The sequence below is a fragment of the Pogona vitticeps genome, chromosome 6, assembly GCF_051106095.1.
Source record: "Pogona vitticeps strain Pit_001003342236 chromosome 6, PviZW2.1, whole genome shotgun sequence".
Taxonomy (NCBI): Eukaryota; Metazoa; Chordata; class Lepidosauria; order Squamata; family Agamidae; genus Pogona; species Pogona vitticeps.
In genome coordinates this window covers 73,011,885-73,029,274 of record NC_135788.1, presented here as the reverse complement: position 1 = coordinate 73,029,274, position 17,390 = coordinate 73,011,885, and the positions used below count along the sequence as shown (strand labels likewise).

The 17,390-nt window shown below is 40.8% G+C and overlaps 1 pseudogene across 1 annotated transcript; it reads right to left on the bottom strand.

Annotated features, from left to right (window-relative positions):
• Window positions 1–351: 351 nt before the first annotated feature.
• On the bottom strand, window positions 352–15,781 carry LOC110088742 (speckle-type POZ protein-like; annotated as a pseudogene). Its single transcript, XR_013537805.1, has 2 exons — window positions 15,749–15,781; window positions 352–15,274 (listed from the first exon to the last, which is right to left on the bottom strand). The product of XR_013537805.1 is annotated as a speckle-type POZ protein-like (transcript).
• Window positions 15,782–17,390: the final 1,609 nt, after the last annotated feature.

The following is a 17,390-nucleotide window of genomic DNA, read 5'->3' as shown; positions in this document are numbered from 1 at the left end:
TGAAAGGAAAGCTGTTTCCTGCTAAGAAGTCTACTTTACTTTTCCATCCCCAGAGGCATGCTAACTGGCGGTCACTTCTCCCTGACTCCTGTAATGTCCTATGAATAAGGCTACTCAGCTCCCCTTACCCTCAGCCAGTTTTTGTGTTGTTATTTGGCTCCTTCCAAGACAATAATCAGTGCTAGCAAAGTTTCCCCTGAGGCCTCTTTTCTTTCCTCCTAGGTTTCTTGGCCTGAGTACAGTATGTAAGCAAAGACATCTGGAGGATAATTGCAGCAGGTTGGTTTTATGCGCCATTTTTTTCTTGGCAATCCAGAACATTTTGCCTACTACACACTTGGCAGAGTAATGTTTGTGTGTGTGTGTGTGTGTGTGTGTGTGTGTGTGTGTGTGTGTGTGTGTGTGTGTGTGTGAGAGAGAGAGAGAGAGAGAGAGAGAGAGAGAGAGAGAGAGAGAGAGAGAGAGAGAGAGAGAGAGAGAGAGAGAGAGCATATTGCACTAAGCCAAACCATTTTGTGCAGCTCTGACATGTATTGCCAGGGACCTGGCCATGGAGAGACTGAGTCCCTGGATGGGTACTGCATAGTGCATTGCAGCAGAACATGCTTTGGGTTTAGGTGCTAGTGTCATATTTGTCTGGTAAGGTGTTTGCTCTTCTGATTGGCCTTGCCCAGAAAGCAGTTCCAAATAGGAGTGTTAGTCTGTTTCAGCATAAGAAATCATAAGGAAGGAGGGGGGGGAATCAATAGGAAATTGTAAAAAACCAATTATAAACAGAGGATGAAGCTGCCTGCTTGCCTTTTCAAGCAAAGCTATGTGGCCAAAGCCAAGAAAGAGCCATATCCTACCAGGCCATCAAGTCAAACCCCCTGTTTGATGCAGGAATAAAAATCAAAGGATTTCTGCTAGGTGGCTGTCTCATTTTTTCTTGGATTCCTCCAGTATTGGAGCACTCACCACCTCTCAAGGTAATTGGTTCCACTGTTGCACTGTTCTAACAGTTAGGAAGTTTTTCCTGACATTCAGTTGAAATCTGGCTTCCTGTAACTTGAGCCCATTGTTGTGTGTCCTGCACTCTGGGATGATCAGGAACAGATCCCTCCACTTCTCTGTATGACAGCCTTTCAAGTATTTGAAAAGTGTAATCATATCACCCCTCAGTCTTTTTTTTCTGAAGGCTAAACATGCCCAGTTATTTCACTCTGTCCTTATAGGGCTTGGTTTCCAGCACCTTGACCATCATTGCCCTCCTCTGACCTTGTTCCAATTTATCAGCATCCTTCTTGAAGTCCAGTGTCCAGAATTGTACATAGTACTCAAAGGGTGGCCTAAGTAGTGCTGACTGGAGGGGAACTTGCAACTCATGGGATTTGGAAACTGTTCCTCTTACTGTGAATAAGGCATCATTTTTCTTTACCTCTGTGCTTGTATCTTCCACTCCTTTCCAATTCAGTTTAAAGCCCTAATGATGAGTTTTTTCATGCTGTGGCCAAACACATTCTTCCCAGTCCTTATTAGGTGCAAGCAATCTCTTGTTAGGGGTCCTTTTTCTAGAAAGCTTAGTCCATGGTCGCAGAAACCAGATCCCTCATGTTGACACCACCTTCATAGCCATTCATTCACTTGCAGTATTTTCTGTTCATCTTCGTAATACTGATAGGATGGATAAAAAAACTATCTGGGCCCCAAAGTCCTTAAGTTCCCTTCGCAGAGCTTCAAAGTCTGACATGATTTCCTCAAAGCTCCTCTTGGCTATGTCATTTGTTCCCATGCAGACAGGAAGTAAGGGATATGTATCTGTGAGTTTTATGAGTGATGGCAGTCCTTCCATCACATCATTTATCTGACTGCCAAGGGGGACAGCATACCTGGCATATTTTAGTCTCAATTCCACCCAGTAGGGAGTCTCCTACTACAACTACTCTTCTCTTCTTTTTGTAAAATGAAGGTTCAGGGATTGTATTGTGCTGTGCTTCAGCTTTTCTAATGTCTTCTGGTGGGGTCTCCTCTGCATGCTGTCCAGCGGACTCCTCTTCAAGAATCTGAAAGTGGTTTTGCAGTTCCATCAGTGAATAAGTTCCCCTCCTTATTTTGTTCCTAACTGTGACTCTTTTCCATGGTGGTTCCTCCACTATGTTTGTACTTCTCCTCAGCATTCTCCTCCTTTGCTTCGGTTTGGTTTAGTTTTCTTCCATCTGTGGTACCCCTGTGACAGCTGCTGCTGCTCAAGAGTTCTGTTAATGTATGCTTCATCTTCCCTTATAGCCTTCAGTGTGGCTACTTGCTGCTCCAGTTCTCTCATTTTTTCTTCTAACAGTGCCACTAGTTTGCACTTGTTATATGTGTACACCATGTTGCACTCAAGAACAAAGACAAACATAGAACAAAATTTGCAGGTTACAACAACAAAATTGTCTTAAACCTCCATAATCCCTGCTAGCTTTTTGTTTTTAACTGGTTGTTTATGAATGTTCATCCCTTTTCTTTTGTTACTTTGGCTGTAGCTAGGAGCATCTACAAATATATAACTATATCCAAAAGAAGAAGACCTCTGACTAAAAAGACACCCACAACTAAAAAAAAATTCACTTTCAAACTCTGGCTTTACTGGATTTTTTCGTATCCTGCCACTGTACACCAATTGTAGCATTTACCCTGTTTGTCTCACTAAACACAGAGCTCACAAAGGCAAACCAGAACACCTCTTGACACACTGCCACCAGTTGATCTCCTTATCAACTTACTTTACTTAGAAAAGATGAAGGTCCATTCAGTACTAACTTTTTAATAGAACAAGTTTATTGATTACAGTTGGTTTCTGGAACAATTCATCAGCACATTCTTCAAGTTTCATCAAGCTTCAAGATTAACCTTTTATAGTAATTATCACAGTTTACACTCAGACTAATCACTCCTCAGATCCCAAACTATCCTTCACTCTCTGATTCCTAACACAGACTCAACTCAGACTCTCCCCTCCTCTCTCAGGCTCCACTTTTAACATCTCTTGTGGCCCCACCTCTTAACCACATTAGCATATAACTCATGAATAATACATAACTTATTGCATGACTTAGGATGAACACTACAGAAGGATATAATTTATTCAACAGGAACAATCTGAACAGGAATGGTGGTGTCATAGTGTGTATAGCATGTGAACAGATCTGAGGAGATCCTTGGGTTGGAGGATACAAGGTTGATGGAACATATTTGGGTAAAAATTAAGGAAAAAGAAATAATAGTGGTGTCAACGGTGTGTGTGTGTGTGTGTGTGTGTGTGTGTGTGTGTGTCTTGCATATATACTTGCCAGTCTGAATTTGATTGATGCCCTCCTAGATCGATTGCTAAACATTCAAATTAAAGTCTTCAAAGATAGATGAGTTCATCCAAGAGTACTAAAGGAGTTTGCAGGTGTAATCTCAATCCTTTGTCTATAATCTTCAAGAATTCTTGAAGAACAGGTAAAGTTCCTGAAGACTGCAGGCAAACAAATTTATCCCTCATCTTCAAAAAGGGGTAAAAAAAAGAAGATCCAGGCAACTATTTACTGGACAGCTATGTCAATGCAAGCAGTATGTCCAGTCACTACATAGGAATGCAATTCAGACTTAAGGATAAGAACCCAACAGCAGTTCTTCCCTGGGCCGCTCACTCATTGAATCTTGTTGGACAGTCTGCTGCCTCTTGCTGTGTTGAGGCTGTTTTGGCTTCATACAAAGGTTATACTCCTTTTTTGTGCATCAACGCACAGATGGGCAAATCTAATGAAATATTTGGAAGGGAATAAAAGAACACTAACTGTGAAGTCCTGGTGAGATACTCATTGGTGACCAAGGACTGATGCTACTAAAACCCTTGTAGATGGATACAATTGCATTCAAAATGCCCTCAGAGATATTGAATGTGACTTGGTGCGAACACCTGAAGCAAGACATGAAGCTCAGACATTGGCAGACAAAGTTGATTGTCTTGAAACTGCTCTAATGGCCAAGATCTGGAACTTAATTCTGGAATGGTTCAACAGTATACAAAATGCTTTTCAAGGAATTGAAACTGGCCTGAATAAAGTGGCAGTTCTAATTTATTCTCTGGATAAATTTCTGAAAAGTTGGAACTGGATTCCAGAAACCTGTGGCAACACAGACTACAAAGCAACTACAGGGAGACCAAGAAAGAGAAACAAATGTTATGATGTGAATCCAATATCAGTCTCAGAATTTGTCCTTTCCTCAAGAGAAGAATTCAGATGTGGAACTTTTCATGTCATTTCAGATCAGTTGTTTGTTGCCTTACAAAAAACAAAGGGTAGCATACCAATCAGTGTACAGTATGACACGCTCAAAGTCAAAGTCAACTTATGCTACCTGATGCAGAGAAAGCTGAGAAACTGATCACAGCTTTCTCTCATGATTTTAGTAAGGCATTCATAGACTAAATTGTCGGGTTTGTAGCCTTTGCCAAACTCATATCTCACTCCATCTTAACAGGTGTTTTACTCCATGATAAAGGACTCACTGATACCTTTCCAAATCTTAATGTAGCTTTAGAATATATTTGGGCATGATGATCACTAATTGTTCAGGAGAGAGATTATTCAGCAAATTGGCACTAATAAAAATATTATCTGAGATCCACAATGTCCCATGAAAGACTAAGTGTTCTGTGCCAACGGTATGTAGAGAGCAGCATTCTAAAGAAGATACAGTTTGAGGAGCTCATTAAAGATTTTTCAGAAGCCAAGTGCAGAAAGAAATACAGATATGCAGAAATGTAGATATTCCAGTGAACATGATAAAGGACAAAAATGGGAGAGACCTCACAGAAGCAGAAGACATCAAGAAGAGGTGGCAAGAATACACAAGGGAACTATACCAGAAAGATTTGGATATCCCGGACAACCTAGATAGTGTGGCTGCTGACCTTGAACCAGACATCCTGGAGAGTGAAGTCAAATGGGCCTTAGAAAGCTTGTCTAACAACAAGGCCAGTGGAGGTGATGGCATTCCAGTGGAACTATTTAAAATCTTAAAAGATGACGCTGTTAAGGTGCTACATTCAATATGCCAGCAAGTTTGGAAAAGTTAAATTAGCCAACTAATTTAGGAAGACAGGAGGGCCTGGTGTTCTCTGGTCCATAGGGTCATGAAGAGTTGGACACAACTAAATGACTAAACAACAACAAGAAATTAGCCAAGTAGGTAGAGGCACAAAGATCTTATTTCCTAAGTTTAGACAGCAAACTTAAATGTTCTTCTAATTCTACAAAATTGACTGGACTGCTGGTGGTTACTTTTATTTTAAAAGAAAAACACAAAAAAAAGAGTTTGGCTGGGTCACACAGCAAGCATCCAAGGCCAGAGAACATGGAGAGGCATGGATGGATCACGGCATTCTGCCAGCAAGAGAAGTACTCCAAGAAACCAACACCTGCTTCTGCTCCTAACCTTAGACACTCAATGTATTCTAAAATGTCAATACATCTGTTGGGTGCTATGATGTCACCTTTATGTCCGAGGACAAAAATTATTTCAATTCAATGAAATGATTAAAACAAAATGAAAAGTACTTCTTACTGTTTATTCAGGTGATCCCATAAACTTTTGGAACCTCCACAGTGATGTAAAGACATCAGCTGAACTCAGCAGGAGAACAAGGAGCAGGAACATCTGTTATTTCATGGGTGACTGTTTTGCTGTTATTACTATAAGAATATGACAGTTTTGGAACCCTAACACTTTGGTATACATATTACTTTAAAGTGCAGAACTTTAAATCTTCCTTTTTCATCTTTCAAAACAAAGAGGGAAATCACTAAGGATGTGAATCAATCTCACTGACTTTTTATTTTTCCTTGAGACAGGAGGTTTTGAAATTCTGGAGGGCAGGGAAGCTTCTCAATATTTCCTCAACCCCTGCAAAAGTTCTTGCTACCCACACAAGATGGAAGCAAGAATTTCTTTCCATTTCCACTTTTTGCTTAGGATTGCATAGTGCTTTTCTCCTAAGCACACAGACAGTAAGCACACAATGACAGGTCAAATGATCAAAAAGAGACGAACAACCCATTCAATGCTGCTGCACTTGCTAGTTTGTGTAAGATAGCCATACTTCCATTTTACAGTGATGCACAAAATCTGCACCTGTGGTGACTCCAACCAGACTCATGTCCCTAGGCTTCAAAGCCCATGGCAGTGGCCTTCTTACTCATTCCATTGTAGCCCCTGCAGCCCGCATCACCAGCAATGACTGAGTATGGGCCTGACAACCCAACGACTTCCATTTTCAGGGCTAGTTGATTCGGTTAGATGAGTTGTTGCACACTCCCTTTAGCAGATTTTAACTGCCATGATCACTGTCCTGCTGTCTATACCAACCAACAGCTTTTCTGTGGTTTGATGAGAATCGGCATTGGGTGCCTTAACCCAGTGATCCCCAATCATGGGCCTCCAGATGTTCTTGGACTACAACTCCCAGAAGCCTTCACAACCACCTCTGCTGGCCAGGATTTCTGGGAGATGAAGTCCAAGAACATCTGGAGGCCCAAGGTTGTAGACTACTGCCTTAACCCAGTGTTCAGTTCATCCTGAAGTGCCAAATCGCTTACAAAAAGAGACCCACTAGATAGCCTGCATTCTACACCTGCTCCATGCCACAAGCCAGGCTTCCTAACCACTTAACGTTTGAGAGTACAGTCGTGCCCCGCTTAACGATTACCCCGCATTACGACAAATCCGCTTCACGACCATGTTTTTGCAATTGCAATTGCTATCGCAAAATGATGTTTTAAATGGGGGAATTTTGCTGCGCAATGATCAGTTCCTTGTTTCAGGAACCGATTCTTCACATTACGACGATCAAAACAGCTGATCGTCGGGGTTTCAAAATGGCTGCTGGGTGCTCAAAATGGTTCCCCGCTGTGCTTAGGGACAGATTCCTCGCTATACAGGCACCAAAAATGGCCACTGTATGGAGGATCTTCCCACGACTGTGAGTTTTTAGCCCACTGGAATGCATTAACCGGGTTTTAATGCGTTTCAAGGGGTTTTTTATTTTCGCTTTACGATGTTTTCATTCTACAGCAATTTTGCTGGAACGAATTAACGCTGTTAAGCGAGGCACCACTGTAGATTGAGATTGTTTCAGCCTCAAGACCTCTAAACACTCACTTTACCAGATAAAACTGTGGAAGGAATGGATGAGGCCCAGCCCTTTTGATACATCAGCAAACCCTTTGCCATGGGTTATCTGAATTGACAAGACTCATATTACTTGGTTGTTCTGGGTTTTTCGGGCTCTTTGGCCGTGTTCTGAAGGTTGTTTTTCCTAATGTTTTGCCAGTCTCTGTGCCCGGCATCTTCAAAGGACAGCAACCTGTGCTCTGGTGTAGTTGGCTAGGGAGTGTTTTTCTGCTTTGAAATATGCTGCCCTCTAGATTCTTTAATGGCCACTTTGGAACAGCATACTATAACCAGAGCAACTGAAGAAGGTGGAAGCTGAAACATTTTGCTTAAATGTTTCTGTTTGTTACTGGTCCTGCTGTTAAATACAACAAAAAGAGGTACTCGTTCTCAAAACAGTAGTTTGGAGATAATTTGGCAACAAGGCAGGAAGGGAGTGGGTTCCAAGAGTTGTGGCCAGGCTAAAATGTAACAAGGAAGTGCAAGGATGGAATTAGGAGGGCAAGAGTTGAAAATAAGCGGAGGCTAGCTAGAGACATTAAAATCAACAAAAAGCATTCCTCAGGTATTTGCGTAGCAAAAGACAAAGAAAAGCAACAGTGGCTTATTCATGCAATGAAGATGGAAAGATGATGACAGAAAAAGCAGAATTGCTCAATTGCTATTTTAGTTCAGTCTTCTCCCAAAAGATAGACTATGACCCTCCAGACAAATCTGAAGTACAAGTGGAGGAGGCAGGACTACAGCTAGAGAGTGATAAACACATAATGAAGGAATGAGTTCAAATCTCCAGGGCTGGATGAACTGCATCCAATCATGGGAAATGCTGAAGTTGTCCAGAGTGGACTTCAGTCTAGATGGGCAGGGTATAAATCTAATAAATAAAACACAAAATTGCTTTTATTTATATCCCTCCATTAAGCAGAGGTTGGACTCAATGGCCTTATCAGCCCCTTCTAACTTCATGATTCTATGATTCTATGGCATTACAGTATTTGGTTAATTCCAAATATTTCTGAATCCAAATTCACATCCCTACTTGGAATGTTACTTTTCAAATGGGAGTCATATTACTCACTATGTTGATTCAGTAGCACATTATTACCTTCAGTTACCTTGTCTGCAAAAGTAAGTTGCTCCATTGCACATTACTATTACTGTTACTGGGGCAGCCTTCAAAACACACAGTTCTCTCCAGTGTCTAATTGTCTTCATTGCTTGCTGTGTTAAGCATACACAAAGCAAAGTTTCCTTGTGCACCTTCTTCCATATGCCTAGGATCGTCACCCCTCTCACTCACCCTCATTTAGTCACATGTGTGTAGTTGCGTGCCCTTGAGATTTCTCACATACATACTGTACTCCCTTGTTCCCCTTTATTTCACTTCCAGCTGGTCTTGCTCTCTCTTTTCCAGATCCAGATCTGGATACCTGACTCCCCCATGAGTCCTATAAAATTTACAGACCTCCTGGGCAAAGAGGACAGATTCTATGATTCATCATAGCTGACATTATTTCAGTAAAGGGTTGAGACCAGAACAAAACCAAATAATCAGTCACAAGCTGTTTGTAAACTCATCTGGTTATTTCATTATAAGTGTCTTCATTGTTGCAATAATTATAGGCCACTCCAGAACTTGTTAATTCTATATAAATTCTTTTTATTTATATCATTTCTAGGTTCCATGCTTAGAAATGATACCTAATTATCACACAGCCTTACAGTTATGAAGAAAACATTTTCATATCCCGCTGTCTAAGGAAGTCACACAGCATCCTGAGAGACTCTTCCCATCCTGCTTATAACTTTTATGAACTGTTACCATCTGGGGGAAGGTATAGAACAATTAAGACTCGGACCACACGTTTTCTGAATAGTTTTTATCCCAGAGCTATAATTGCAATTAATAATGAGCTTAAAGACCATTATTAATTAGTTGGACTGTGTTACTTGGCCTGCGGTGTAGATGTTTGTATTTTTAGTGGGGGACTTTTAGTGGGTGGGGAGTGTTTGGGGAATTTTATGTGTGTGCATGTGTCTGGTCTCTGAGTGTCTGTGAATTGCGTTGTATGGGTATACTATGTATATACTTACAATGACAATAAATTATTATTATTATTATTATTATTATTATTATTATTATTATTATTATTATTATTATTATTATTATTATTATTATTATTATTATTATTATTATTATTATTATTATCATCATCATCATCATCATCATCATCATCATCATCATCATTATTATTAAAAACTGTAGGGACTTATGTTTGAATCCGAAGTATTACAAACATGTAACTTTTATAGGTTAAAATATTTAAGAATGCATAAAATATTTAAACATCCATAAAAATGAACTTAAACTTTGAACAAACACATAAGAACCTCCTATATACATTATTCCTATTAAAATCCATATTTGATACAATGTGTTCACCAGTTCTCTTGAGCACTTCCTCACACTCTCACTTTCTTACACACCTGCTCTATTGATTTCTCAATCACATTTGGAGCTGCTTGCTCACTCTTTCTCATTTGCCTACTCATTTTTGTATAAATGTGAGTATAAAACTTCTCTACTGTAGTGTGGGAGTTGCGAAGATTCCATGTGAATCGCAAAGGTTCATGAGAGGATGAATTGTGTTGGAGGCTGTTTCTTTATAGAATGTGTAAAGCCAACCTCCATCAGAACTCACACTCCAAGAATATACGTATATAAGATGTTTTACAGGTGACACATGACTCCAGAAAAATTGTCGAAGATGTATACAGATGTATCAAATATGTGTTGGAAATGTGAAGCACATGTGGGAAGTTATTATCATATGTGGTGGTCATGTAGAGTAGCAAAACAGTATTGGAAAAGAGTACATGCTGTGTTGCAACAAATATTGTTTTGTAAGGTGCCATTAACCCCAGAACTGGTTTTATTGAGTATGATACCTGATAACATAGATAAGACAAAGGAGTATATAGTTACAGTGGTGCCCCGCAAGACAGGCGCTCCGTTTAACAACAAAACCGTTTGATGTTGATGTTTTTGCGATTGCAAAAGCGATCGCAAAACGATTTTCCCTATGGGGGAAATTTCGCTTTGCGATGATTGGTTCCCTTCTTCGGGAACCAATTCTCGCAAAGTGATGATTTTTTAACAGCTGATCGGCGGGTTCAAAGTGGCCACCGGGTAAACAAAATGGCCGCCCGCTGTTTTCTCGCACTGATTCCTCACTGCACAGGCAGCGAAAATGACCACGCTATGGAGGAATGCATTTCTATGGGCTTTTTAAAATTGCTTTACAACGTTTTCATTCTACAGCGATTTCGTTGGAATGAATTAATGTTGTAATGTGATGCACCACTGTATATACTGTACATAGTCACTGCAGCCAGAATTCTTTATGCCAAAATTTGGAAAAGTCTGACGCTACCGAAACAAGAAGATTTTATAGAGAAGATATGGGAAACAGTGCAAATGGACATTTTATCAGAAGTGATGAAGGACTGTCCTTTACAAAAGGCAACTGAAAGATGGGACTTATTCTATAAATGGACTGAGTCAACAGACATCGTATGAAGAGCATACACTGAAATGAGAACTTAAATCTGGAAGGCAGAAAATAGTAAAAAGAGTAATCTGAAATTTTGATATGGCAATATGTATAGAATGGATGTTAGTATGTCATTGTTTCTCCTTTTTCCCCTTAACCTCAATCCTTTTTTCCTTTCTGTCACCCTATGTTAAAAATAAAATAATAAAAAAAAAGAACTCACACTCCAGTGCACCTTTGTGAGTTGCAGGGAATTATCACTACTCCACCATGCAGCTGGACAATCTTCTCTCTCAACCTACAAGTAATGTGGGAATGGCAAAGATGTGAAAAGGCTACTCTGTCTTCTTCATATTTAAGGACTTTCATAATTCAGAGTGGGGGCAATATCGTTTATTTATGGGAGTAGAAGTCATTAAAATATGTAAGTCCTACTGCTATTTGTGACTATTGAAGAGAAATTACTGCTCTTGAGGGTACTAATAAGGGACAATTAAAAAAATTAAGTTAATTCAGGTAGCAAATCCGCTTAGATGTAGTGCAGGAGTACAGTTACAGCATTCCCAAAAATCCAGGCAAAAGCTTGTTAAATAGCAGTGAAAAATCACTGCAAGTTCCACTGTTTTCTTCTCTCAGGCATAACTCCACAAGAGGATTTTGGCCACTTTTTGTGAGAAACAAGCCTTTCCATATGATCAGCCAATGAAGAGCCCAAGCTCTCCTGAAACCCCAGTCATGAAGCCATGAATTTCCCTAAGCCCAGAATTTCCCTATAGTTGTGATAAGCAGCCATATTTTAAGGGAAACATGCTGGAAAGAATAAAGAGACATTGCTATTTGATTTGATTGAGTTTTCAGGAGATAAAGTAAGTGCAAATTGAAAAACTGTTTTCTCCTTTGCTTTTGGCATCATCAGATTGCAATCAAATTGATTGTGTATGTCAAATCTATGCCATCATGTGAGATTTGAGTGTGGTAAGCACTTGACATAGGACTACATTGTGCAGCTCCCAGAGGCAGAGGAAGGAAGAAACTGGTGTGAGATTTCTCTGCACGCTGAAGATCAGTTACAGTAGTAGTTGTGGTTCATTCCTACCATCCCAGGTAATAATTGCATTTTCACAATTTTCCTTCTGCCTTAACAGGTTATTAGAGGGAGAGAAGAGGAAGAGGAAGACACACACAGGAAGAGAAGAAGAGGGAAAATACCCTCCAACCTCTCTCTCTCTCTAATTGGCAGTGTGGAACAGCATTTGGGCAGCACTGGGGAAGGGAGGAGGGGGACAAAAACATGCATGAGAAACACTAAACTAAAAAAACTAAAATAAAAAAGCATCTAAATGTCAAACAAAATGTACTGCATTCTCAAGCCAGAGAACTTGATCTGCTCACAGTTAGCAATAACATTGTGTTATTGGTAGAATAAATATTGAAATCAACTGTGAAGAACAGTGTAGATACACCCTAAAACACTGGGATTATTATCCTCCAGATGTCTTCTGTCCAGTCCTAGGCTTTTGTATATGTGGTACACATTTTGTTGATATTTTCATGGAGCCATCATGACTAAGGTAGTCACTGTGGCAGTTACACCCATTTTGAGCCTCTATGTAAAATGTACAACAAATCACCTATATCAGGTTTCTATACAAATGGCATCATATGACTGTATAGTGCGTGTGTATAGGTGGAATGCTAGTGTGGTTGGCAACTGCCAGTCTGTATGCTGATGTGTTAGCTTGTTTGGAATGTTGGGGGAGTCCGGTGTGGGTATCAGTTAGAGGTGACAGTTGAGAGCTGGAAGCAGAGAGAGATCAGTATGAGATCAAAAAGGTGAGGTACAATCAGATGGTGAGAAAAGACTACATCTGATCACACCAGAAAGGACAATTTTGCTCTGAGTGATCAGTCTTAAAGTAACCTTTCCATCTGTATGAGAATTCCCCCAAAAGGGTAACCCTGCTGCCCATAAGGTCCAGCTTGGGCACAGATTGGGGTGGCCTCTATGTTGTGTGTTCATCTAGAAATAACTTGCTCCAGAGTGCAACACAAGCAGTCCAAAATGTGAACTATTTCCCAGTCTCATTGCATCCTTTATTATTATTATTATTATTATTATTATTATTATTATTATTATTATTATTATTATTATTATTATTATTATTATTATTATTATTATTATTATTATTATTATTATTATTATTATTATTATTATTCATTTTCAATTGGTCAAGGAAAGATAGGGAAAAGGATTTGGAACAGGGTACTGGGGTAGATATAAAAATACAGCATGTGATAGAGAGCAGTATATATCATTATTACATTTGCCAATATATTTTCTTACTAACCTTACTTCACACTTATTTTGCCATTTTTTCTAAGCCTTTAAACTCTACAATTATATCTTATATCTTCTTTCTAATAATTTTAACCCATTCATGTTCTCATCTCATCCAGTTATACAAAGATTCTGTGAGACCGGGGGCAAGAGAAGGGAGTCCCTCGCCGGAGTGCTGTCCCTTCCACAGAGAATGGAAAGTACAGACCTCACCCACTCCAGCCTCCAGAAGAACAGAACAATGGGGTACTGAAACCCGGGACTTGGAGAGGGAGTTGCATGGGTTAACAGTAGCTGTTCAAATTCCAGACAATTTAGCGGGAACTGAAAGAAGAAAGAGAGTGGAGTAACCACTGTTTTTGAAACAGTCATTTCCAAGCCAAGAATATCACCAACAGTTCCTGAAGGCTCTTAGATGGCCGCCTTCAACCATCCACACTTCACATCTTCCTTGACCTCTCTTGACTTCTAAGAAGGTGCTGTTCTCTGAGGTGATTCCACTATTTTATTTGTTTGTTTTTTTTTTCCTGCAGTTAACATTCTCCAAGAGGGATTCAACTATTTTGTCTATTTTTTTTTGTTCTGCAGTTTATGTCCAAGTGCTACCAAGAGGAAAAACAACCGCAAGGAGGTCTAGTTGACCGGAAGGGCTCTCCCTCTCTCAGAGGTCTCTGGATACACAATCCCACAGATGCTCCCGTCAGGGGGCTCCATTTCATCAAGGCAGTCTCGTTTCAACCCCATTCCCCTGCATCATTTCTGAAGCAAAACAGAGTGTCCTCTTCGCTCCAAGCATGCCTGACTTCCTGTTCTGTGCCCTCAGATGCACAGGCCATTTTTATAGCATTTTTCTTTCTTTGCTTTAAATTCCATTTGTCATTGTTGGGATCTGTTGTCTTGGGCCGGCACCTGGTCAACCCCCTTAAGTTCTTGACTCAGCCAAGCCAAAGGGAACATACAGACAATGCAGCAACAGGGATATATTAGGTCAAATAATCCCCTTTACCCAAAGTCCACCCCTCCCCCATTTGCCCCCAAGTTTACTTGGTGCTGTATGTTGGTTCATCTTAGTTTTAAAAGTCTGCATGTCCCAAAGCAGTCTTTTCCCCACCCACCCCCGCCCAGCCCCACAACAGAGTAGAAAGCTCCACAGGTTGACATTATCTGCCTGGTGGTCAAGGTTGAAGAAGCAGCTGCTTTCGTTGCTACTTCCATTTAAAAAATGACACACACACAAACACACGCAGGGTTGTGCTATGGGGGTCCCAATTTTGGATTGCTTCAGCCGCTTGCATGGGGATCCCAGAAAGAGGCACTGTGCAGAGGCCAGTGAATGATACACTTCAGCCACCAGATGAGGGTGGGACACCACCATGGATTTCCAACCAGAAGTCTCCATGACATCAGAAGCATGGTTGTTTATGAAGTCAACTGCTTGTGTTTTAAGTTGGTCAGCACTGTGTAAATCAGCCAAGATCAGAATCTCTGCTGCATTTTCTACAGACAGGTTGCTGCACACCTCACACACCACCTTTAAGCATTCAAAAACATACTTGTCAGCAGCAGCCAGCTAATCATCAGCCATTTTGTCAAGGTTGGGTGCCTCCCCCATATACGTAGATGAAGGACATCATTTCCTTAAAAACTTCAGGTTCCATGTCATTGATTTCAACTCGATTCTTTTTACTCTCCTCCATTTCATGTTCAAACATAGCACTCAAAACTGGAGAACAGGCTGCTAGTATGGCTGTGAGCCTGGAACCCCTAGCCTGCCACACACAAGCAGCAGTCTGTAAAGTGAGAGTTTTCCCAAAGGCCTCCCAACTCATCAGCCAAGCGGCATTCCGGTATCTTCACCATGTCCATGGAGATTTGGCCAGAAGTATTGATAGGGTCCTGTACTACACTCACCTCACAGAAGAGAGTGAACTCATTATCTGGAAGAAGTCCACTGGTCTAATCCAAGAGGAAATCTCTTCTAATAAACTTCTCGAATCCCCAGGATTCAAACAAACCAATAGTATTGAACAAACCAATAGCCTTGCTGAGTCTCCCTTGCTTTCGTTTCTTCTCCTTTTGCTTTCAGGATAGAGAACTTGAATTTGGCTTGGACTTCACTCTTTGGACAGCTGACCAGTGACAGGGAAAGGAAATCTTTGCTCTCTTGATCCATGCCCTTTGGGTACACACTCAAACACACCTAAGATGTACAGCAGACCTGGGCAAAGTGAGGCCCGAGGGCCACATACAGCCCACAAGCCGCTCCTGTCCCGCCTGCGGACAGTTTTGAACATCAAAACCATTTATAGCTTTTTTGTCTAAAGTTGATCAGTTTTTTATGTTTAGCACACCACAAAAAACTCTTTAGTATTTGTGAAGATTAACAAGTTTAAAATAAAAACAATCATAACATCCCTGTTTCATTTTGTTTTTAAGTAAAGTTGGTTCAGCCCCCAAACACAGTTCAGATTTTTCATGTGGCCCGTCTATAGAAATTAATTGCCCACTCCTTATCTACAGACACTGCTTTGTCAGTAGTCAGGAAACAGCTGTTTCATAGTTTGACTTAGCCGATGATGTCCCCCTAGCGGGACACATGGCTACCCAAAAATTTTTGGCTAGGATACAACAAAGTTTTTCCTGGCCGCATATGGCCAAAGAGGTAGAAGAATACTTGGAGGCGTTGGCCATCAGGTGGGCTACCCATGCCTTAAAATGCTACCTGCAAGGGGCCCCTTTTACTCTGGTGACAGACCACACACCTTTAAAGTGGTTGGTACAAATTAAGGACACTAACCAATGCCTCACCAGATGGTATTTGGCTTTGCAGCCTTTTGCTTTCACAGTCCAATACCAAAGAGAGAGTACATTCTAATGTCAACTATTTCTCCCAGCAGAGCCCATGGGCGAGGAGCGAGGAGGACTGGACTGCTCTCTCAGATGGGGGGGGGGATGTGAGACTGGGGGTGAGAGAAGGGAATCCCTCACCAGAGTACCTTCCCTACCACAGAGAATGGAAAGGGAAGTACAGACCTCACCCACTCCAGCCCCCAGAAGAACAGAACAACGGGGTACTGACACCCGGGACTTGGAGAGGGAGTTGCATGGGTTAACAGTAGCCATTCAAACTCCAGACAATTTGGTGGGAACTGAGAGAAGACAGAGGGAGGAGATTGAGGTGGGGGTGGCAGAAATAAAAGGGAGAGAAAACCCGTTGCTGCCAGGTTGGGAATAGGTTTGGTTACAAGACCCGTGGACTGGAGAATGGGAGCGTCTACGAGTGCCTAGGGAGGAGGCTGACTATCAGTGGAGAAGGGAGATTCCGCCGAGACCATATTATTGGGGTGAGGCTGAAGCACGGGAGTGGCAGCAGAGATTGAGAGAGGAAAAGGAGAAGGTGGAAAGAGAAAAGAGGGAAAAGTTGGCATGGAGGGTGGAAGAGATGATGATGAGAGATTACCGGGAGGTTCTTGGTTGACCTTCTCCCCAACAAGAGATGCCGGGTGGACCAATCCTACAGAGGACGAGGATGTTCCGTTACTGGAAGGAGAGATCGAAGAGGTTTGGAAGGATGAAGCAACTACAAGCTGGCCAGATCCCTGGAATACCAGTGAAACCAATCCTTTTTCTTAATGATGCTTGGGTACCCCGTTGGTGACAGGAGAGAAGTTATGGAACAATTTTAGAGACACTGATTTCTTGTTAACACTCCAATAAACCTTTCCCCTATTTCAAAGTTTTAAAAGCCTCCGGATTTTATTGTGGAGGTGAGAGACTCAAAGCCCGAACCCTCACGGGATCCCCCTTTCTTCTGGCCTCAACAATTTCTTTGCCTTTTAATATTTCAGTTAAAATATCCATCTCTGTTGCTTCAAAAAAAAATCCATTAACTCCTGGATTGCTGGAGTCTCCTCTTTTTTCAGTATTTGGCATATAAAATTCTTGCTGCTGTAGTTACATGTATGATCAAATATTTTTTTTTCTTTTTCTATAAAATCTGGTATTATATTCAACAAAAACAGTTCAGATTCATATGGAATTATAGAGGATAACATTTTCTTTTTGTAAAAACCCATGGACTAGTTTCCAAAAGCTCTTAACTTCCCTACAAGTCCACCACATATGGTAAAAACTACCTTCTTTTACTTAACATTTCCAGCATTTGTTAGAGGTCTTTGATATATCTTTGATAATTTTTCAGGTGTCATATACCATCGATGGAACATTATACATATTTTCTTTATAATTAATTGCTTTTGCTAACTTAATATTGTCTTCCTATATTTGTGACCATGACTTTAAGTTAACATTGTGGC